The 25,543-nt window shown below is 35.7% G+C and overlaps 1 protein-coding gene and 1 long non-coding RNA gene across 8 annotated transcripts in view; both read left to right on the top strand.

Annotated features, from left to right (window-relative positions):
- NRG1 (neuregulin 1) overlaps nucleotides 1-25,543 on the top strand; it is an 888,216-nt gene that overhangs the window by 62,539 nt on the left and 800,134 nt on the right. The window lies entirely within an intron of this gene.
- The window catches only part of LOC141547681 (uncharacterized), a 49,775-nt gene continuing 38,786 nt past the window's right edge, over nucleotides 14,555-25,543 (top strand). The window contains exons 1-3 of one of the 2 annotated variants that reach the window (XR_012483589.1): nucleotides 14,555-24,150; nucleotides 24,452-24,505; nucleotides 24,663-24,802. This is a non-coding gene — a long non-coding RNA (uncharacterized LOC141547681). Of the gene's footprint in view, nucleotides 24,151-24,451; nucleotides 24,506-24,662; nucleotides 25,001-25,543 lie in introns of those variants that run through there. The other variant, XR_012483588.1, reaches the window with a different exon arrangement.

Genomic DNA, 25,543 nt, shown 5'->3' with positions numbered 1-25,543 from the left:
TTGGCAAAGTCTTCTAATTCTCAAGCAAGCAGTGTATGAGGCAAAAGACCACAATCTCCATTCAAAATGAAGCAGTGAAGGCAGGGCCTCCCAGCCTGGCTCCATCTACCACCAAGATGTGACATCAGAACCTGTGACATCAGAAAATTGGCACAGAAAATTGGAAAAAAAGGGGTTCATTTCTTTATTTTATTTCTCATGTGCATATACATGGGAGACTCAAGCATTTATGTCCTTTTATAGTGTAAAGAGGGTATGAAAAGGTTTGCTGAAAGCCCCAGAGTAGACAAATCTCCAGTTCTGGTGCTTAGTCACTGAAGTCACTGAAAAAGAGATCAGCACACATACTTGAAGAAGATATCTTTCCTGGCCACTCAATTCTTAGCACAGAATAAGGTCTCCTCCCTTCCCTTCCTCCCTCTTTCCTTTCCTCCCTCCCTCCCTCCCTCTCTTCCTTCCTTCTTTCCTTCCTTCTTCCCTCCCTTCCACATAATAAGTATTTAATAAATGTTTATTTATTCACGAATTCATGACACTCACTTGGACTATGGGAACACAGTATAGGAAATGAATGATAAAAACAAAAGGCAAAAATAAAAACATAAAAACTATAATGCTAGTGAAAGTTGAAACAGCTGACAAATCATTGTTAGGAATAATTAATTGTTTTATTTGTTACGTGGAAGTGTTTGGTGGAAAGAAGAGGAGAAAGGTTATTGGAATTTCAATGCAAAAACAAAAGACATTGATACTTCTTTTACAATGGTAAACAATTAAGTTCAAAGAAGAGAAAAGTTTAGAATTTATTTGCAAAACATATATCTCACTACATGGTAGAAAGGATAATATTTATGTTCATACACAGAAAAATTCCTCAATTATATCAGAACATTCTTTTATTCCATGGACTCCAAATGAACAAAATATCCTTTTAAATAAATAGGTGGTAAGACTTAGAATATCCATTTACAGGTAAGATATATCTACCTAAGGAGATATATTTCTTTTTCTTCTTTCCTTTCATCAGTTGGATCATCTAGTGACTCCTTCTTTCAGTCTGATAAAAAATAAAGAAAAAGAACATCTCTTCATAAGGTTTACAAAAAAGGTATTCACCTCCATCTGTCCACCAGCTATTCTCCCTTAGGATCTAGCTACCCCTTCTGGCTTTTTGGGGGAATTAAGATCAGTCACTATTGTGACTATTCCATTCCAAGGAGACTGATTAGATCTTCACTCAAGGGAGCCTGGAGACCTCACTGGGAGATGTGTCCAGGCTGAATTCTTTCTTTCAAACACAAGACTTCTCAATGCCTTGTGCTCTCACAACTGGGGGAGTTTTAAAGCTCCTTCTCATAAGAAAGCCTAAGTCCTCTCACTTGCTGCTATGTGGAGAACAACTGAAGGGCCAGAAAGAAGTTACCAAGGAAAGAAAGAGATCTGGCCTTTGTGACCTGTAACTTTGGACCAGTCCTTCCTCTCTGGACTTCTATAAAATAGTGGGTTTGGACTAGATGACCTCTGAGATCCCTTTCAACTCTAAATCTCTTATCATGTGATCTTCCAAGTGAGTTCTGGGTCTATGTTCTAGAGCTATGGACCATGCTAATAACACCAGTTTTAACCCATACTCCCAGTGTGTGCTCTGTGCATAATACATATTTCTAGAAGTGAATCAAATTGAGGCATTTACCATTCATGTCAAACTGGATTTTTAGCTACTCCCTTATTCAGAACATGTCATTTCCCATTGCCATGGTCTTAAGACTTCATGTTGGGAAGACCATCTATTGCTTCCTATAGGGCACAGCAGGTGCCACCTCCTCAAGAGGCTTTTCCTAATACCCCCAGATTCATGTTCTCTTCTCCATGATATTTTCTTGCATTGGCTTCTTTTATTTGTGTACATCAATGGTCCTCAAACTTTTTTAAACAGGGGGCCAGTTCACTGTCCCACAGATTGTTGGAGGGCTGGACTATAGTAGAAACAAAACAAAAACTCACACTCTGTCTCTGCCCCTCAGCCCATTTGCCATAGCCCAGTGGACATAAACATCTTCAGCGGGCAGCATCTGGCCCATGGGCCGTAGTTTGAGAACCCCTGGTGTACATTATAATAATAGCTACTACTTGTACATCAATTTAAGATTTTCAAAGTACATAGATTATTATCTCATTGAATTCTCAGAACAATCCTGTGAGGCACATCTTAGTATTTTCCTAATTTGATAGTTGAGGAAACTGAGGCTGAAAGAGATTAAGTGAGTTGCCCAAGGTCATAAAGTTAGTGAGTGTCTGAGACAGGATTTGAATTTTCGGCTTTCTAACTCCAAGTTCAGAGTTAAAATTTGACTTCTACTATGCAAGTCAATCTTTTTTGCCTTAATTTCTTTATCTGTAATATGAGCTAGAGAAGGAAATGGCAAACCACTATAGAATCTTTGCTAAGAAAACCCCAATTAGGATCACAAAAAGCTGGACATGATTGGAAAATTACTAAATAGCAACAATATTCAAATATATCACCCTATCTACATAGCTTCCCTATATATATATATATATGTATGTATGTATGCATATACATGTATATATGTATATATATGTATACATGTATATATATGTGTATATATATGTATACATGTATATATATGTGTATGATATATATATATATGTATATATATATATATATATATATATATATATATATATATATATATATATATATATATATATACACAATACCTTTCCACCCCTAGAATGTAAGATTTCAGCAAATCTTATTGCTAGTAATAACAATGTTAATAGTGGGGAAATTGAAGCACAGAAAAGACTAGAATTTCTCCTTCTTCTCCTCCTCCTCTTCTTGCTCCTCTTCCTCTTCTTCCTGGTCATCCTTACAGGTGGGTCTGTGCCAGCCATCTTGTGACACTTTCCTAACTTCCAAGGAATAGCTCAGATTCATTTAATGCTGGCAAAGGTGCATAGCTCCTATAAGATATTTTTAGAGTTGGAAAAAATCTCTTTTAATTTGCTCCTTGTCAGACCACAATGGGTAACATATGCTGTTTTTGGTCATTGTCTCAGGATTTGGTAATTGCCCCACCTTCTATAAGCTTCCTGAGAACATTATACAGTTATCCCTTCCATTATGACTTTCTCCATTGCAGTTTTAATATATTGCAGATCAGCATAAAAAATTAAATGGGAGTTTTGTGGAAGCCACAGACAACATGTAAAGGCCAGCAGATAACATAGAAAAAGCTTAGAAGCTCAGAGATACATAATTACACATATACATATATATATTATATTAACATATTTAATCTTTTAATACTATAGTCCATTGGTCCTCAAACTTTTTAAATAGGGGGCCAGGCCAGTTCACTGTCCCTCAGACTATTGGAAGGCTGGACTATAGTAAAAACAAAGGCTCACACTCTGTCTCCGCCCCTCAGCCCATTTGCCATAACTGGCGGGCCGCATAAAGGTCCTCAGTGGGCCGCATCTGGCCTGCTGGCCGTAGTTTGAGAACCCCTGCTATAAGTCATTCAAACTTCTCCTGTGCTATGAAAGGAAAACCAAAAAGTTTTACATGGATTTCCTAGCTCATGGGGGTGCTGTGTTCTTCATCCCCACAATGTGGAAGGGATAACTGTATTTCTTTTTTATTTGCTTAAGCAAAATCATGGCTTGCACAGTGCAAGAAGACACACAGCAGGTTCTAAATATGCATATGTTGAGTGATGTGAAAGGGATAACTGTACAACTTTAAAAACAGACAGGATCACAGGGATGATACCTGTTGGCCTTTTCTTAATCCTCATCCTTCTTGGTCACTCAACAGTGCTTCTTCTGGATCTGTATTATTTTGCCTAGGTTTCTGTAACACTGCTGTCTTCTGGATAACACTCCTTCTGCCATTTGGATACTTCTTCTTGGTCTCCCTTGCTCAGTTGTCATCTATAGCAGGCCCAAGAACAATTGGGTCTCCAAGTGGTCTGTAGTAGGCCCCTTTCTCTTTTTACCTCTACTGTTTCACTTTGAGATTTTATTAGCTCCTGAAAGTTCAATTATCATCAGTATATAGAGTCCCAGTTCTCCATGGGCAGCCCAGACTAGCTATCCATCACCAACTGCCTTTTAGCCATCATGAAATAGATAATGTAAGTATCTCAAACTCAACATGTCTAAAACAGATCTCTCCTCACAAACATTCAAGTCTCATCCCACTTCAATCCATTCTTCCAAAGTACTTTTTCTGGATTACAATTCTGTCCCTCCCTTCCCTCAGTAAACTCCAATGGCTCTCCATTACTCAAAGTATCAAGTATAAAGCTTTCTGATTTTTAAAATCTCCCATAGTTTGGGCCTGTCCCACCTTTCCAGTTTTAAATTTTACTCCTTCTGCATACTTTGTGATCCAGTGTCACTAACTTACATTCATTTCTAAAATGGTATCCCATCTCTGTGCTTTTGCAAAGATTCGTCATATTTATAATGCTTTCCTTCCTTCCCTTTGTCTTGAGCATTCCCCATAGGACTAGAACTACTGGTTTGAGGGCTGCCAAGCCCTTTTCATGGCTGCTTATTCACCTTTGGTATCTACCTTCATCCAGCTCTCATGTATGGCTCCAAGAAGTTATAGCAAGCATAGCATCCACAGCCCAGTAAAACCATCTCAGTACATGGGCTAAACCAGGTTGAGGGTAACTGACAGGCTCAAATCCATACGTGATTTAATGGGGTATCTATCCCAAGCATGTAAAAATATCCCCTAGTGGAAGGAGTGGATGAGAGAACAATTTGTTTCAACAACCATGAAGATGACTGAAGCAAGAGCTGTGGAGCTCTTAGGGCTTGACCAGACAAAGAAGATAATCAGTCATCCAGTGCATCCTGGATCATCCCCAGTTTTCTTGGCTTCTGTTTTGTCACTGGACTTCGATGATAGAGTGAGGCTGATGATTTTATGTAACTCTTCCTTACTCAAATCCAATTCATGAGCAAGTCAAAACATTATCTGTGATGTCTTGGGTTCTCTTTGAAAACTAAGTCCAGAGAACAGCTCCAAATCCCACCTTCTACAGGAGGCTTTTCATCCTTTCATTGTATACTATCCTCCCTGTCCCCTCAAGTCAACTGCCATTTCCTTCCCCTCTGAGATTACCTGTCATTTACTCTATATACCCTGGAAATACCTAGTTATTTACATGTTTTCCTCTACCTCCAATTAGCCTGAAAACACTATATTTTTGCCTTTTTTATATCCCTTTTGCTTAGCACCATGCTTGTCAAATAATAAGTTCTTAACAAATGCTTGTTGACTAATATGTACCCCATACTTTTCCCACAGGATTTTTATTTCTTCTGCTAAATCTCTAAATTTGAGAGCTTGCCCTTTTACATACTTTGGAGATTATGGACCTTTAGTAGGTCACATGGATTCAAAATGTCATTTTTCAATTTTTATCAGGCAATGTTGCATCTGGGTAATATTGGGCAACGGTTTGGTCTATGATAATGGTCTGGGGCCCAATACACTTTATTACTACATTCTCTAGGATATTGTATAGTTTATATCTACAGTATGGGGAATTGTTGTCTATGAGTTTATTAAGGATAGCAAATGCGACCACTTGTCATTTTCTAAACATTTGATAGGGGTGAAATTTTTGCATCTTCTGGGATATGTTGTGTATTTCTCATCTCTGCAAAAATAAATGCCTGGGTTCTTAAGGGTGACTCTTTGTAATTTTGGGGGACAGTGACTTGATCCTATATTGCTATTCTCAACCTGTCCACATCTTTAGACCAATCCTTAATGTTCAGTATTTCTTTGTCAATATGTTGCTGGTTAAGTGTGTCAGTGTTGCCCATTCATGACTTTTTGGTTCCCATAGCACATTAAATTTCTGACCTAGAAGGGACATTAGAGATCAATCAGGTCCTCTTTCCTAATTTTATAGAAGAGGAAGAAGAGGCTGAGAGATGGGAAAGTGACTTGTCCAAGTGAGCAGAGCTGGGATTTTAACCCAGGTATTCTCATTTCCCATCCATTTTTAAAATTATGGATATGATTTTTATATATGGATATGATTTATATATTATATATTTATTATTATATTTATATTTATATATTATAAATGGATATGATTTTTACTTTACTTCTCTTTTAAAAATATTTATTTTATTTTTAGTTCATGGAATAAAACAAACATTTCCATAACATAATACATTAGGGATATTGTTCTATAATTTCCTTTTTCTGTTTTGGCCCTTTTTGATTTAGGTATCAGTACCATATTTGTATCATAGAAGAAATTTGGCAGGACTCCTTTTTTATTTTTTATTTTATTTTATTTTTAAGTTAATTTTATAACTATACCATTTTTTTGACAGTACATATGCATGAGTAATTTTTTTTTTACAACATTACCCCTTGCACTCACTTTTGTTCCAAATTTTCCCCTCCTTCGCTCCACCCTTTCCCCTAGATGGCAGGCATTCCCATACATGTTAAATATGTTATAGTATATCCTAGATACAATATATATGTGCAGAACCACAATTTTGTTGTTGTTGTTGCACAGGAAGAATTGGATTCAGAAGGTAAAAATAACCTGGGAAGAAAAACAAAAATGCAAACAGTTTACACTCATTTCCCAATGTTCCTTCTCTGGGTGTAACTGTTTCTGTCCATCATTGATCAATTGGAACTGAATTAGATCTTCTCTATGTTGAAGATATCCACTTCCATCAGAATACATCTTCATACAGCATCATTGTTGAAGTGTATAATGATCTCCTGGTTCTGATCATTTCACTCAGCATCAGTTGATGTAAATCTCTCCAAGCCTCTCTGTATTCATCCTGCTGGTCATTTCTTACAGAACAATAATATTCCATAAAATTCCTATATCATAATTTACCCAACCATTTCTCCAATTGATGGGCACCCATTCATTTTCCAGTTTTTAGTCACTACAAAAAGGGCTGCCACAAATATTTTGGCACATACAGGTCCCTTTCCCAACTCTTTAGTATTTCTTTGGGATATAAGCCACAGTAGTAGCACTGCTGGATCAAAGGGTATGCACAGTTTGATAACTTAATTTGGGCATAATTCCAGATTGTTCTCCATGAATGGTTGGATTCTTTCACAATGGCAGGACTCCTTTACATAATATAGGAATTAATTGTTCTTTAAATGTTTGGTAGAATTCACTTGGTGATGGTAAATCCATCTGTCCCTGAAGACTTTTTCTTAGGGAGTTCATTGATGGCTTGTTCAATTTCTTTTTCTAAAATGGGACTATTTAAGTACTTCATTTCCTCTTCCATAACATATTTAAAAAGATAATTATACATGAAACTAAAAATCTCTGTTACATGCCATTTGCTTTTCCTTTTAAATATACAGTATTTATTTTTAAAAAAAATTATTTTGTTTTCCTTTAAAAAGTATTCAAATATGGACATAAGAAAATCAGAAAAATGAAATACAAGACATAAAGATGATAGTCTTATTGAATAAGAACAGACTTCAGTTATTTACAGATTGTTTCTTAAAACATGCATGTGAATTTTTTTATTTTGTTTTTTATTAATTTTATAATTATAACATTTTTTTTACAGTACATATGCATAGATAAATTTTTTTTTTTTACATTATCCCTTGTACTCCCTTCTGTTCCTAGTTTTTCCCCTCCTTCCCTCCACCCCCTCCCCTAGATGGCAGGCATTCCCATATATATTAAATATCTTATAGTATATCCTAGGTACAATATATATGTGCAGAACCAAATTTTGTTGTTGTTGTTGCAAAGGAAGGATTGTATTCACAAGGTAAAAATAATCTGGGAAGAAAAACAAAACAAAACAAAACAAAAAAACAACATGCATGTGAATTTTGAACAAAATAGTAGCACAATCACTCACTATATTTCCATGACCCCTCCTCAAGTTTTTAGTCATGATAATAATATTATCTAGCATTCTTGATAGCATTGTGAGCTTTGCCAAGCAGTTTATGCATATTATCTCATTTAATTCTCACAACAATCCTGTGAGGTGAGTGTAATTATTACCCTTATTTTACACACGGGGAAACTGAAGTTTGTGAGGGCTTATGACTTGTCCAAATTTATGTAGCTACTAAGTGTCTGATTTGAACTCAGTCTTCCTGTTTCTAAAACAAGTATTCTAATAACTACATTTTATGAATCTGTTCACAGAACAGACTCTGTTGCTGTCACTTTATTTATCCTTTACTTATCCTTTATTTAATTTTTTAAAAAGTTGCAGTCAGAACATATTATCTTCTGAGTTCTGCCTCCTTCACGGTAATTTATTTAAATTTTCCCCATTTCTTTGTATTCTTCATAGTTCACATTACTTGTTCCACAACATATTCTACTACATTCTTCTGCCTGAATTTGTTCATCTATTCTCCAAAAGTTGAAAGTCTGTTTGTTTAGTTTCCAGCTCGTTGTTCTTACAGATACTGCTGCTGGGAATATGTCCCTGTCAATACAGAACCTCCTTAGGTATTTTGTTGTAGTAATGGAACTACTAGGTTTGAGAGTATGGGAATTTTTGTAACTTTTATAACATTAAATTGCTCTTCAAAAAAATTGAATTAATCTATAGTCTTTTTTTTGGTAATATATTAATGTCTTTTTCAAGAATCAGAACACAGCAGTGAATGTTATCAACTTTTACAATCTTTGTCAATTTGATGGGTATTACATCATAATGCAGAGTTTGTGCCATGGTCAACATTTTATTCCCTCTGCCACTCCCCTGCTTTTAAAGTATCAGTGGTTTCTATGAATAAGAATCCTTTGCCTCATCTTCTTGCTTTTTATGATTAGACAATAATGTGTCTCTTTGCCTCCCTATAGACTCCCAGTTCTTCTGTGATTGTCAGTCCTTGTCTATTATGCCCTCATCTATTTCAGTTTTATGATTCTTATTTTTTGATTTGTGCTGGCGATGTTCAATACCTTATGACTCACTTTTTTTAAAAGAAGGTAATATTTCCTATTATCTAACTTATTTGAAAAGAGACATAGTGTCCAAGGTAAACTATGGCTGCTTTCTGTCCTGGCTATACTCCATGTTCAGTTTTGGGAACTTCATTTTATCAAGGACATTCACAAGCTTGCAGATGTCTAGAGGATGGGGTCCAGCATGATGATGGATGTGAAGACAGTGTCAAATGAGAATCATTTGAAAGAATAGCATGTGTTTATTCTAAAGAAGACTCAAGAGGCAGCTTAATAGCTGATTTCAAGCATTTGGAGGGCTATCCCATAGAAGGATTGTTATTCTCTGGTCTCAGAGAGTAATAGGTGGGAGTTATAGATAGGTGGTTTTTGATTTAATGCCAGTGTGTATGTCTTAAGAAGTAAAGATGGCCAAACTGTCCCATCACTGGGAAGGTGGAAGTGGAAGGATTTGTAGAGGGGATGTCCTATCAGTTATGGCTGGGCTAGATGAGACAGCCTCTGAGTTTCCTTCTGATACTGAACTTTTATGATTCTGTGAGTTATGTTGGAGGTAAACTAGACATTGGGATTTTTGAATATTTAATGTTTGTTTTCTTGAAATGAGGTTATTTCCTCTTGACCCTCTTCTACTAATAGTTGTTGAAGAGATTTTTTTTTTCAGAGTAGCAAATCTCATTTGATCCTTATAGCAACTTTTTTTTGTTTGTCCTTCATTCTCGAAGAGGACCATAACATCAGGAAATATTGCCATGACATGCGAGTGAATTGGATCAAGTGAGGGAGAGCTGTGAAAAGTCACCAGTCTTATTTTTTCCTCTAGAATCATCTGGGTCCAGTGGCCAAATATAGAGCAGGATGATGGGAGATGACCCTGGATGCAGTGGGAGACCTTGGCCTTTTTAACCTAAAGTCTTTAACAGGTCTCTGTTTCACTAACGTTTCTATGCTAAATATGTTATTATCTTTATTCTACAGATGAAGAAATTGAGCTTCAGAGGATTATGTACAAATGAATTGTAAGATAATTTGAGAATGGGTTTTTATTATGCTTCATTTGGAGTTTACCTCTTTTTCTGATTTTCTTATTTTTATGGTCAATATTTTCATCTGTAATTTTTTCATCCTAACTCTGGCATCCAATGTCTTAGCTCTCTTTCCTGTCTTGGTAAATTTGATGTCTTCCATCTGTGCCCTCTCCCGAATGCTGGTAACAACCACAACAATCAGTATTTAGAAAAGCAAAAATAATAACTAGCATTAATAAAGCTATATACAATAATAATAGCAGGCATTCAGATTATATAATAATAGCATTTACATAGTTCTTTAAGCTTTGTAAAACACTGTATAAACATTTTACTTTGTCCTCATAACAACTTTTAGAATTTAGAGGTAGATGTTATTATTATTTCCATTTTATTAGTGAGGAAACTGAGGGAGATAGAGATGGAGTGATTTACCCAAGGTCACAGAGCTATTAAATGAGACAGGATTTGAATTTAGCTCTTGTTGACTTTGGTCCAATGCTCTGCTTTGTCATTCCACTGTTAGCTATTAATATTAAAACAGTACAGTGCCAAGTACATCTGTCACTCCACTAGAGGCCTCTTTCCAAGCTGAGTGATTCATTAATAATAAGATTTTGGATCTGAGCATTCATGTAGCCCATATGTATCTTTTCCACAATGATCAAATAAGTGATGTCAAATGCTCTGAAGATATTTGTGCAGTCCAAACTTATAATATTCCTCTGACATATGAGTTTAGTGACTCTCAAAATAAGATGTAAGATGATTCCAATTTGGCCTTCTCTTCATTTAAGCTTTGAGGGTGCTACTTCCTTTTTTTTTTGCTATCAGGATTATTTGTTATGATTTTTAATTTTTCCTTTTTGAATTTTAATGACCATGTTTGACCCCAAAGAAGAGAATTGAGGAGGCACCTTTTTCCTAATCCTTTCTCCACTACTTTTTTTTTGTTGAGATGGAGATTCTAGATGTGGAATACTTTTCAATGTATTATTTTTGCTGAACTGTATAATTCTTTCACTGATGGCATTACAAACATGAGATCCCTTACTAGTGCACAGTACATGGGCATATTCCTAGAAGAGATGAATTATATCAATACTGACATTCTTTTCTATCAGTGAAACTAGAAGAAAGAAGGAAATTACAGCAAATAAAGGGATGCTCTCTAAATACCTCGTGAAAAGATAAAGAAAGGTGTTGGTGGAGTGTACTTTAATCATAGGCCTAGAGCCTGAGACATATGGATATGAACAGTTGAAACAAACAGTTTATCATTCAGTAAGTATTTTTTAAGTATCTAGTATGTGTGAGTCACTGTGCTAAGCACTGAGGATATAAACACACATCACACACACACACACACACACACACACACACACACACACACACACACACACATTTCCAGCCCTCATAGAGCTTACAGTCTACTGGGGAAAAGACACAAAAAAAGCTGAAGAGTGATGGCTGTGAGTAAAGGTCTCTGACTCAGAAGTATTAAAAGAATGCAGCCAGATTCTCATCTGAGATTTCTGAGGCAAGCTCTCCTTTTAAATAGAGATATAATTCACACACATACACACACACACACACACACACACACACACACACATTTCCAGCCCTCATAGAGCTTACAGTCTACTGGGGAAAAGACACAAAAAAAGCTGAAGAGTGATGGCTGTGAGTAAAGGTCTCTGACTCAGAAGTATTAAAAGAAGAAGACATCTTTAAGGAATTGTCTGATGGAAAGAAAAGATCAGCTAATTATGTGGCAAGAATGAAGGGTGTTTTATAGTCATATGAAAAAAAATGCTCTAAATCACAATTGATTAGAGAAATGCAAATTAAGACAACTCTAAGGTACCACTTTATACCTATCAGATTGGCTAAGATGACAGGAAAAAACAACGATAAATATTGGAGGGGATGCAACAAAACTGGGACACTAATGCATTGATGGTGAAGTTGTAAACTGATCCAACCATTCTGGGGAGCAATTTTTAACGATGCCCAAAGGAGTATAAAACCATACACCCCCTTTGATCCAGCAGTCTTACTACTGGGTCTGTGTCCCAAAGAGATCATAAAAGAGGGAAAAGGACATACAAGTGCAAAAATGTTTGTAGCAGTCCTTTTTGTAGTGGCAAGGAAATGGAAATTGAATGGATTCTAATCAATTAAGTGACTAAGTTTTGATATTTGAATGCAGTGGAATATTATTATTCTATAAGAAATGATAATCAGGCTGATTTCAGAAAAGCCTGAAAAGGCTTATATGAACTGATAATGAAGGAAGTGAACAGAACAGTAATAGCAAGATAATGTGATGATCAATCATGACATACTTAAGTATTCTTAACAATACACTAATGGATTGATCACAAAATACTTAATTTTGGTTATATTAAGTTAAAAAGTTTTTGTACAAACAAAACTAATGCAGACAAGATTAGAAGGAAAGCAATAAACTAGGAAAATATTTTTACATTCAAAAGTTCTGATAAAGGCCTTATTTCCAAAATATACAAAGAATTGACTCAAATTTATAAGAAATCAAGCCATTCTCCAATTGATAAATGGTCAAAGGATATGAACAGGCAATTTTCAGATAAAGAAATTGAAACTATTTCTAGTCATATGAAAAGATGCTCCAAATGATCAGAGAAATGCAAATTAAGACAACTGAGATACCACTGCACACCTGTCAGATTGGCTAAGATGACAGGAAACAATAATGAGGAATGTTGGAGGGGATGTAGGAAAACTGGGACACTAATACATTGTTGGTGGAGTTGTGAATACATCCAGCCATTCTGGAGAGCAATTTGTAGCTATGCTCAAAAAGTTATCAAACTGTGCATACCCTTTGACCCAGCAGTGTTACTACTGGGATTATATTCCAAAGAGATCTTAAAGAAGGGAAAGGGACCCACATGTGCAAAAATGTATGTGGCAGCCCTTTTTGTAGTGATTAGAAACTGGAAACTGAATGGATGTCCATCAATTGGAGAATGGCTGAATAAATTATGGTATATGTATGTTATGGAATATTATTGTTCTGTAAGAAATGACCAGCAGGATGATTTCCGAAAAGCCTGGAGAGGCTTACATGAAGTGATGCTACATGAAATAAGCAGAACCAGGAGATCATTGTACATGGCAACAAGAAGACTATATGATGATCAATTTTGATGGATGTGGCTTTCTTTAGCAGTTAATTGATTTGGATCGGTTCCAATTGTTCAGTGATGAAGAGAGCTGTCTATACCCATAGAGGACTGTGGGAACTGAGTGTGGACCACAACATAGCATTTTCATTCTTTCTATTGTTGTTTGCTTGCATTTTTGTTTTCCTTCTCAGGTTGTTTTTTTCTTTCTAGATCAGTTTTTCTTGTGCAGCAAGGTAACTGTATGGAAATGTATACATATATTGGATTTAACATATATTTTAACATGTATTGGAATACCTACCATCTAGGGGAGGGAGTAGGGGGAAGGAGGGGAAAATTTGGAACAGAAAGTATTGCAAGGGTCAGTACTGAAAAATTATCCATGCATGTGTTTTGTAAATAAAAAGCTACATATAAACATATATATATATATATATACATACACATATGTATGTATATATATACATATATATGAAACAAAAATTGTAAAAAAAATGTCTTAAAACTATGCCATCTAAAAAACAAAACAAAACAAATAAAAAAAACCAAATACATTGATCCAAGAGAATTCCAATAGACTTGGGATGGAAAATGCCATTCACATCCAGAGAGAGAACTATGAAGACTGAATGGGTATTGAAGCATAGTATTTTTGCTTTTTTTGGTCTCCTTTTTCTTTCTGATTTTTTTCCTTTGGGGTCTGATTTTTCTTGCACAGCATGCAAAATATGGAAATATGTTTAAAAGGATTATATATGTATAACCTATATCAGATTGCTTGCTGTCTTGGGGAGGTGGGATGTAAGAGAGGAAGGGAGAAAATTTTGGACCACAAAATCTTACAAAAATGAATGCTGAAAACTAATTTTTACATATTTGGAAAAATAAAATGTTATTGGAATAAAAAGAAAGCAGGGTGACAAGTAGACAGTCAGAGTATTTCATTAATACACCCTTAATGATAGTGAATGCTTTTAGGAGAACCCTCCTGTGGTAAACTTTTAGGAGAACATGAATAAGAGTAATGCAGAATTGGAAGGGAGAAAATTTTTGCATTTATGAGAACACAAGTCCTTTGGAAGATTTGAATATAAGGGCCAACTCTCAGGGAGGGATAAGGAGGAAAGATTAGGGAATATAGGACAAATATATCAAACATTTTCCTTTTTGACACTATCTTATCCCTTTTTAAAGAATTGTAGGTCATGGGATCCTAATTATCTCTTAAAATTCATAGGGAAAGGGAAAAGGTTTTGAAATCTGCCTAGGAACCTTGGAGGCCTGCTGCCTTTCCTTTTTTTTTTTTTTTTTTTTTTTTTTTTCTGTTTTTCCTTTTTATCTTCACTGTGAATTCTAAGATAGAGTAAATATTTGCCCACAGAGTTACCATTATGCAGGAACTATTTGTTCTTTTAAAATTTCAATTGATTAATTTTATTTTTGATTTATGGAATAAAACAAGCATTTTCATAACAGTATAATAAAAAGAATGATTGCACATGAAACTACAAATCTGTTATGTACAACTTGTTATTCCTTTTAAATATATAATATTTATCATGTAAATTTATTTTTTCCCTTTTCCCTCCTCCTCTTTTTAATCAGAGGAACAATTACTTTTGTAGCCTCTGCTACCTTTTGAAGGATGAAATTAAAAGCAAGAGAAGCTTAGCATTTATTTTTTATTTATCAGCCTGACAAAGAATTAGCTACAACAGATTCCTAAATAATTCTTCTGTGCCGGGCTTGGGACCAGTTTCCTGAATTCTTTTGTTGAGATGTTCTGTGTTTGGCTCTTACAGACTTTTTGGATGTCCTTTCACTGATTTTTGTCTCAGTAATTTCCTCCATAAATTTCCTTACATCTGTAAGTCTTCTTAGTAGAGAATGCTCCTTCCTTCGTCCTCTGCCCAATTTCTCTGCCATCTTGTCTTTTAATTAGGGTTATTTCCTCATGTTTCCCATCCCACCAAGTATCAGCAATACTTTTAAGTCAGTTTTGCCTCTTTTGTATTGGGTTTCTAGGATTCTGGCTTTAGAAGCATCTATCCAGTCCCTTCATTTTACATATATCAGAACTAAGTTCTGAAAAAGTTAGATGATTTGCTCAAGGTCACTTAGACAATTAATAACAGAGGCAGGATCTGAACCCAGAACACCTAGTTCCAAAGCCACTGCTTTTTTGTTTTTTTGTAGAGGGGGAGAAGAAGGTTGCACCAACCAATTTTATTTGCCTTGATATTCAAGTCATGGGAAAAACATTGAAAATATATCTAGCTACTTTCAAAGAATTTATTTTCTCATATAAATTATATTGGAATTCTAAGATGCATAGCATCTTGAAACAAATGCCTAATGCCTTTTAAATTTATAGTTATCATATTTGTAAATACTTGAAATGATGTTATGGGAAGTCATTCTAAACAATGACTTTTTTTTGCTTTTTTAAATATGAGGACAAATATATGCAAAATAAGACTTTTCAACAACCAAAGGCATTAGATCAATATTCAGAGTCACAATGTCATCTTGCTATTCAGTCATTTCAGTTGTAGCTAACTTTTCATGATCCCATCAGGGATTTTCTTCGCAAAGGTAATGGGTTTTTTGTTTGTTTGTTTTGTTTCCTTCTCTAGCTCATTTTATTTATTTTTAAAAAAAATTTTTATAAAATTAAAAATTAAAAATTCCCCCTCCCCAAGATAGCAAGCAGTCTGATATGGATTAAACACATGCCATTCTTCTAAACATATTTCCATATTCATTATGCTGCACAAGGAAAAAAAGCATGAGCAAGAACACATAAACAAACACAACAAAAAGGGGTGATAATCCTATGCTTGATCCACATTCAATCTCCATAGTTCTTGGAATTGCCTTGAATCACCACATTGTTGAAAAATTCAGCTCATTTTACCGAGGAGGGAACTGTGGCAAATAAAGTGAAGTATCTTTCTCAGAGTGACACAGCTAGTAAGTGTCTGAGGCCAGATTTGAACTCAGAAGGTGAATTTTCCTGACTCCAGATCTAGTGCTCTATTCACTATGCCACTTAGCTGTCCTAGCTGCCATACAGTGTCATAAACTAATAAAATAATCAAAGTAAAAGTCTCTTACCTTCATTAGATCTTGGGGGGGGAAATAAAAAAATTAAATAGAGCTTTCTCACATCAAATCTGAAGAGAAACAATGACTAAAAGTAATCCTAAATCACTGTCAATTATAACACATCTCTAAAGAGTTTTTAGGTAGATAGATCTATTTATCACCTATCTTTTAAATTTTATCCTGTTATAGACTAATGTTTTATTTATTATATCTTGAAAATATATAATACATTAATATAGGTATGGAGTATAACATATAATACAGTAACATGTCTATATTAATATATTATATAATACATTTATATATATCATAACTGCACAGTATATAATACATTAACATATTAATTCATTTTAGGCTAGTTATTAGAGATTTAGAGCTGTAAGAAATTTCTAAAATCATCAAATTTATGCCTGTTATGAGGAAACTTAAGTTTATGTAACTGGATCAATCAAAGACACATTATTCAGTAGGCAGGATTGGAATCCAGGTTCTCTGATCCTGCAACCAATATTCCTGCTATTGAATTTATTTTACTTTGGATTTCTTGCTTTCTTTTAGAGCATATCTACATAGACTACAAGCTTTGAGACACTTCAGAAACCATGTAGTCCAATAGCATTATTTTACAAATGAGGAAAGTGAGTCCTTGGGAAGTTAAGTGACTTGATCAGAGTCACAAAAGTAGCAACAAGAGGCTGATACAATATTCAAATCTAGCGTTTTTGACATCTAGTCAATCTGGCTTTCTATGATACTAAGCTGCCTCCCTGTTCCCCCTATATCTTGCCATTTGTATCTCAACTTCTAACACCAGAGACTACTTTGTAGCATCAGAGTTCTGTAAGTCAAACAGTCAATCAATAAACATTTATTAAGCACTTGTTTTGTGCTGAGGACTATGTTAAGGTTTGGGGATGCAATGAAAGTTTAAAGATGGTCTCTGCCCTTAAGGAACTTCCAATCTAATGGGGGAACATGAACAAGTATATACAAGTAAGTGATAGACAGGATTAATTAGAAATAATTAACAGAATTAAGAGGAATGGGGAAAGGCTGCTTGTAGAAAGTAGGCTTTTGGGTAGAACTTATAGTCAGGAATTACAGATGAATTGGGAGAATATTCCAGTCATGGAGGCCAGGCAGTGAAAATGCTTGGAGCCAAGAGACAGCACATCTTGCTGGAAGAATAGCAAGGAGGCCAAATTCTGATAGAACATAGAGGATTGATGTTGGAAAATTTAAGATTTTTCTTCTCTCCCTTCTTTTCTGGTTAACCCTCTTTGGATTATGCTTCACATAGTTGGTCTATAATCAATGTTATTTTTTGACACTATTTCCCATTCCTGAACATCATTTGTGCCTTTTGAAAGCTTCCCTTTACCCAAATGTTGTTGTTTATCCTCTGTTCTTGAAGATGACCATGACATCAAAGAGGTGTATTGAAGTGAAGTGAGGGAGGACTATGCAAAGTCACTAGCATCACTTTCTCCTCTGGAGACATCTGGATCCACTGGCAAGATATAGATAAGGATGATTAGAGATAGTCCTGGATTCATTGAGAGACCTTGATCTTTTGGCCTTAGTTTGACTGAGGCAGCTGTCAATTCAGTGATTAAGGCTAGTAAGAAATGAGGCAGAGAGTGATCTTTACCTAGTTAAAAAATCTAGGAGGGAAAAATTCTGGCCCAAACAGAAACAATTGCTATTTACATTTATTCTGAGTCAGACAGGGTCTAAACCATGACTCATTGATATTGGCCTGGGACCTATTGTTGGTCCAACAGTCCAGAGTGATTTGTGTTTAAGCCCCCAAGATACTTTGTAAGGTCTCAGTGATCACAATTTGCATTCTTTTGGGTGAAGCATTTGTAGGCAAGGATATGGTATCCTCTATGGATAGAAGGGAAATAAGAAAGCAAAGCAAAGAGAAAAAAGAAAAGAGGAGAAAAAAAGAGAAGAGTTATATTGCCCAACTGACCAATTTCAATTGATTTCCCTAGTGGGGCAGCTCCTGCTCCTGCTCATCAAATTAATCTTTAATTAAATGTTATTTATTGCCACTGTTGTCTGTGCCTAAATATTGTTTGTTTCTTTTGAAAACTTCTCTTTACCCCCCCAAAAGTAGAAGCAAAATGCAAATTAAAACTCAAAAGAAGGTTTATCTAAATGGACCATCAATTGTCTTATGTCATAAGCTAGAAAGCACTAACTTGATTTAAAGGCAGTTAGGTGACATAGTGCCATGTTTATGAAGACCTGAATTTAAATTCTGCCTTGGACATTCATTAGCTGTGTGACCTTGAACAGGTCCCTTAAGCTCTCTCAGCCTCTGTTTCCTCTTCTATAAAATAAGGATAATAATAGCATCTAACTCCTAGAGTTGTTATGAGACTCAACCTTACAGTGACATATGAATACTATTATTAAACAGGTTATTAAAGGAAAATCCCCTTCGTCCAAATACTTTTCTTATGCCATAAAGTTCAAGAAACTCATAAGAGAGAGAAAATACAAGACCCATATCTCCCAGTGCTGAGCATTTAGCTCTTTTAGCATTCTATTCCTGAGATCTGTTGGTTTTTAGAAGATTTGATTTAAACTTGGAGACTAAGAAAAATAAAAGTCTAGAGGTGGAATCTTAATCACAAATGGCATATTAATGATTTTAGTCAATTATAAAATGGAGATTTCATTTTTGCCTTCCATCACTATATTTACTGAAACATACAGTCTAATATTTGGGGAAGATGGCAATACCTCTTCATTGCTACTTTAATTATGCACAGCTTGAGAATTCATCCAATTACTAAGAATTATAACAGAAAATACAGAAGAAAAAGTATCTTCATATTCTCACCCCCACCATGGACTGTTTTCACTGGTTGATTACCCTTCAGCAATCTCCCTGGAGTCTGGGGAGGATGCTAGAAGGGTAAACATTTTGATATTGAGGGAACAGCAACAGATGAAACCCATAAATTTCCTTCTTACAGATATGATAATCTGATTATAAAGTGTGGTACCATGGGAAATGCACTAAATTTCTAATCAAAGGGCCTGAGTTAACATTCTGCAACTTAGTACCTGAATGATCTTAGGTAAATCATTGGTTTCTCTGGGCTTCAATATTCTTATCTAGTAAATAAAGAGTTTGTCCTACACATAGCTCTAGATCTTTGGTCTATGACCTCTCTGGTCCTCAGTTATAATAATAATAAGAACAATAATAATAATGCATTTTATATAGCACTTGAAGTTTTGCAAACACTTTGCATACATCCTCACTACAACCCTATGCAAATGCTATTATTATCCTCATTTTTGTAGATGAGAAAGCTAAGAATTGAAAGCATCTAAGTGACTCCAGTATTATACTACTAGTGTTTATGTCAGGATTGGAACTCAGGTCATCTATTTACTGTACTACCCAGCTGCCTCTAAAATGTCATGGGGACTTTGTTCTTGAGTATACCTATGGTCTACTCTAATTCTATGGACAATGAAGATCAAGTCTGCTCAAGTCATCAATGGTTTATTTAGCACATGTGCTAAGCAGTGGAGATATAAAAGATAAAAAGTCCATGCCTTAGTGAGTTTATATTCTATTTGTCCCAGACAGTTTTTGCTTAGACTGGTTCCCTGGAGAGCCAGTCTGATTTTTAAAAGGCTTCCATTAGAGTTTGCTCTTAATATCTGTTATGCTGTGTTTCATATGCAGGTGGTAGCATCATTTCCAGGATGATGAAGATCTGGAATCCTAGTTACTGAACTGGGTTTTCATCCTAAGTTGAGCATAGTGAGGGTCAGAACCAGTTCCCTTGGAATGGAGGTTATACTGAGCATTCAGATTCACCATGGACAGCTCCAGCTTTGTGTGCTATCCTCCTTATCCCAGATAAGAGAATGGGCTCCTTTTGTTTAATGCTTCCTATCCTCCAAACAGTAAAGGTTCTTGGGCTAGTAAGCCAGATCATTTTTACCACTTACTTGGATTCTTGCAATAACTTTTTGCAAATATTCCCACCAGCTCTTCACCCTTCCTCCTGCTTCTTCAATAGTCTTCCTTACCTAGGGATTTTTATTTTTATTTATTTATTCATTCATTTAATTTTTGCTGAGGCAATTGGGGTTAAGTGACTTGCCCAGGGTCACACAGTTAGGAAGTGTTAAGTGTCTGAGACCATTTTTGAACTCAGGTCCTCCTGACTTCAGGGCTGGCACTCTATCCACTGCGCCACCTAGCTGCCCCTACCTAGAAATTTTTAAAAGATCACTCTTGCTCAAAAATATTTAGGGGCTCCATATTGCCTTGTAAGTACTGTTCAGACTCCTCTGGCTTTTAAGGCCTTCTATAACTTCTTTTATTTCAGCTTACACTATATATTTGCCAAAGTTCCTGAAACATACCTTAACCTTTCCCTAATAATTGTCATTTATTTTGGTAATAAAAGGTCACGACTCATTATTTATGGAGAAAGGAAGTGGAATACAAATCTACTTTAGGAATCACTGCTGTGATTTTTAAGATTCTCAGTGTTCACTAAATATTCCTTATTAAAATGTTTTACTCCCCTTTTTAGATATACAAAACACTTTACATGGCTTTATCCTCACAGAAATTCCACCAAGAAGGTGCCATTATTATCTTTTTTATGAATGATGAAACTTAGGCTCAGAGACATTGAGATTTGCTCAGGATCAGAGAGCACATACAAATGTGTTTGAGGTAGGAAATGAATTGGAGGCTTCCTGGATCCAAATCCAGCATTATTGCCGTGCAATCACCCAGTGGTCCAGGGTAGCCAGTAGAGGCAGTCATTGTTTTGGAATGACTTGAGGGAACCAATTTTTTTTGAGAAACAACACATCTGTACACTGTAGAATCTCAGTTAATGTGGGTGCACCTGCTACAAATAGAATGAGGACTTTTCTAAATTGAATTATGCATAAGAGGCAGTTACTTCCAAAGTGTAGTTTATAAAAAATCCAATCTAAATTATAACAATGGTCTCTTTGCATGTGATAATTAACACAACTTTAGACTATGAGCTCACACTGCTTAGGCCACAGTCCAAGTATTAACTAGCAAGCATTCATTAGTAAGAGGATAAACTAATTAGTATGTGCAAACTGTACAATCAAATTGTCTGCAGGTAGGCTAAGCTGGACAAATTTCATCAAAATTATTGACATCTACAAGTGCTTAAGCGCTTGCTATGCTGAGCTCTCCAACACTTCCTACCTACAGCATTGCCCTGTCCTGTGAGAATTACAAATATGCATCCTAAACCCTAATAGAAATAATTGTTATTTCATCTCTTATTTTGGAATCACTCTGTTAACTATCCTTCTTACTGTGTACCAAATATAATCCCAATTTTCCCCATCACCTTTAAAGAACTGCACCAGTTCTCAGCAGCATTCAATTTATATTTTGCATGTTAAGTGAAATTATTAGTTACATATAAAAATAACCAGTTGAAATATAGGCACCCAGGATTTTCATCAAGGTGAAAGGTGCCTTATAGTGGAATCTGGAACAAATGTTGTTGCAGTTCTACAAGCAATTGAGAGTATAACCTTGGAGAAAAAAGAAACAAAAGTTTCTGGTGTCTGTTGGCAGTGGACACAGAAAATGATTTTGTGTGCCAATGGAAATGTCTAAGGCACAAATAAGATGAAAGTTAAATAATTATCTCCCTGCTTCTCTTTCTGTCCTTTTTCTCCTCTTCTTCACCTTGTGTCTTTTTTCCTCTTTCTTCCAAATGTTTGCTTGTTCCAAATAAGGTAGGCTGCCATAGCATGGGCCATATCCAAGCTTCAAGATGAGCCTTTTAATTTTGACATAAATTGCCCGGATGAAAAAGGTCTCCTTTCAAAACCTTGGCTGATTGAGAGCAAATAGAGATTGAATAGACTAATGAATAAGTAGGATTACCATGGTTACTCTGAACTAAGGGTCCCCCTCTCTAAAGGGATCCTGCTCTTGGCTCTCACGAAGCCTGGAATTTTCTGGGGTTGATCTGACCCCTCCCTTCCACCCAACATCAAGTTTTTCTCACACTCTGTAGTTTATTTTGCCCTCTCCTCAGAATAGAACTCCAGGGAAGGTCCCTAAACAAAGCTTAATAAATGAATCATTTTCAAGGTTTCCCCAAAAGGGAGTAGAAGAGTCCTGTCCAGAAAAGATATTCACTATTTATAATTGATATAAAAGAAATCACAAAGGAAATTATTGAAACAGAAAAGTCTCATTTTTCACATAGATAAATATTTTAAATTTGGCCATCTCCTATTATGTATTAAGGACATTTTATTTATTTGGGATAATTCAACAGATATTCATTCACATTTACCCAGAATCTGCAGTTTTCTAGCAACAAGCAAGTCCAGATCTCTTAGAAAGCCAGCTATGACTTTTTTTTAGTCTATTCAGGTTCAGGATGCTCTTATTCTTGGTCATCTTTTCTGACAAATGGTATAATCACAGGAAGCTTATCCCACTGAGCAGAGATACTGACTCAGGAAGCCAGGAGCTCTTGAACTCTCAAGGTAGCTGCTAAGGCCGAAAGCATCCATTTCTCTGGCAGTAGACTTAGTGTGTGCTCAAGGAAAAGCAAGGAGTGCTCTCAAAGATGTTCAGGTTTAGGTTCACTTAAACAAGCACATATCCTCACTGCTATGATTTAGGAGTCAAGAGAATAGGCTTATAGAGTTAGTTACTCCTCCAAGGACACAATGACAATAAATAGTAGACCCACGATTTGAATTCAGGCCTGCTTACTCCAAATATTTTATTATACTGCTAATTGCTATTTTATCTAGAGGGCATTATTATTTCCCCTTTTTCAGAGTGGGTACTTCTGTTATCTGTGGCTACAGTTTTTTTTAAAAAAATTTTTCTTTTTTTGAGAGACATTTTGTTAGGAGATTATCTTTCTTTCCTGTTATATCCTTCCTCCCCATCCCCTAAACCTCCAATGACACTAGCCTCTTTGCTTATCCCTGAACAAGACTGTTCAGTCTTACAACATCTAAGCCTGTTCTTCATCTATAGCAGTGGTCCTTCAACTTTTTAAATACGGGGCCAGTTCACTGTCCCTCAGACTGTTGGAGGGCTGGACTATAGTAAAAACAAAAGCTCTCACTCTGTCTCCGCCCCTCAGCCCATTTGCCATAACCCGGTGGGAGCATAAATATCCTTAGTGGGCCGCATCTGGCCCAAGGGCCGTAGTTTGAAAACCCCTGATCTATAGTGACCTCCAATCTCATTGAGATTGATCCCAGGTCTCTGCCAGGCCATCAAATCCTAGATTAGCTAAATTCTCCTGTCTTCCTTACCTTGAACCCTTGATGAAAGAAATCCAGTTCTACAGTATTCCCTTACTTCTAATCCCTTGCCTCATTTTTTTTTTCCCTTTGGTTGTCCCCAATATCTGAGACTGGATTTGAACTCAACCTTTTCTGGCTGTTTCTCCATTGCACTGTCCAGATACCTCTATTTTAGCTTGAATTTATATACTACTTTATGTCTGCAAAGTATCGAACATAGGTTATCTCATTTGATCCTTACAACAATAAAGGCAAGTATATGCTATTATTTTACTCATTTTGTAGACAAGGAAATAATTGAGAGTGAGCTATATTGAATAATAATAATAATAATAAGTAGCCTTTATTAAGGTTTTTAAAGTGACATGTATGCATACATACATATAAATTATCTCACTTTTTCACTATAATTTTGGGAAGTAGGTGCTAACATCCTTATTTTTTTCAGATAAGGAAACAGAAGCTTTGAGGTTAAGTGACTTGTCCAGTATCACACAGCTAGTAAGTTTCTGAGAGGGTTTGGGAACTCAGATGTTCCAGATCACTGAAATTGTATGTGTTGGTTCTGACAGTCATCTTGTCAGGTACAAGATGGGGGAACCATAACTTGTCAGGTCCCATGCTCCAAGAAGTGAGGTAGTCTCCAAATTCCAGATAAGGAAGCTTTGGGAGTAAGTGGTCCACAAACTCCTACAGCCTTCTATTACATGCAGTAAGGTTGAATGTCCAGGCCTAGGGAGGTGGTGTGTCCAATGTTCTTGGCCTGGTTATTCCCCTAATTCTTCACTTCTTACCACTACAGGTTAAGAATGGATATGGATAAGCTGGAATACTATCAAAGGTCAGCATGTGAATGGTAAGAAGATTCTCAAATATCATAGGAGAATAAACTTTATTATTAATGCTGTATGTGTATATATGTATTTGTATGCATATATATTTTCAAATAAAATTTGCTGGTAATTTCTTTTTATATAATTTCTCCTCTATTTATTCCTTCTTTTCTCTTCCAGTGAACTATCCCATATAAGAAAGAATATTAAAGAAAAGAAGAAATCAATAAAACCAATCAATCCATTGAGATAATCTGAAAATATATGCAAATTAGTTCTATACCCAAGAACCTCCCACCTCTATAAAGATGTGGAGAGAGGTATCGTTGATCTTTTCTTTGGGATCAGGCTGATTCTTTGTATTTTATAACATTTACTTTTGATTATTTTGTTGTTCTCTTTGTTTATGTCATTTTATTCATCATGCATATTATATTCTTGGCAATATTCATGTCCCTATGCATCTGTTCATGTAGATCTTTCCATGCTTTTCTTCTTTATCATGTTACTTTCTTCTCTCTCTCTCTCTCTCTCTCTCTCTCTCTCTCTCTCTCTCTCTCTCTCTCTCTCTCTCTCTTTGTTAAGGCATTTGGGGTTAAATGACTTGCCAGGGTCACAGGCTAGAAAATATTAAGTGTCTGAAGTGGGATTTGAACTCAGGTTCTCCTGACTTCAAGGCTGGTGTTCTATCTACTATGCCACCTAGCTATTTCTCATGGAACAGTCATATACTCTAATTTCAATGGCTGTTCCCCAATGGGTATGTGCTTTGTTAAGAGGAAGGGCTACTTTTCCAAGTAATACAGGGATGGAGGAAGAAATGGAAAGCCTGTCAGTGATATGTGATGAGGAGGATGGCAAAGAGGAATCTCTTTGTAACTGATATCAATTTTTTCCAATGAAATATTTGTCAAGTTTCTCAGCTGAGAGAATGATGGGGAGGGAAAGGGGAGCTATAGGAAATTTGAAGAGAGGTGAAAAAATTTTGTGAAAGCTGCTAGGTTAAATGGAATGTTGAACAAATTAAGAAGATGTAGGATTTTATTGCCATAATAAGGGCT

This window comes from Sminthopsis crassicaudata, chromosome 6 (genome assembly GCF_048593235.1).
Source record: "Sminthopsis crassicaudata isolate SCR6 chromosome 6, ASM4859323v1, whole genome shotgun sequence".
Lineage (NCBI taxonomy): Eukaryota > Metazoa > Chordata > Mammalia > Dasyuromorphia > Dasyuridae > Sminthopsis > Sminthopsis crassicaudata.
Note: the sequence above shows the minus strand (reverse complement) of the source record. Positions and strands in the feature narration are given on the sequence as shown.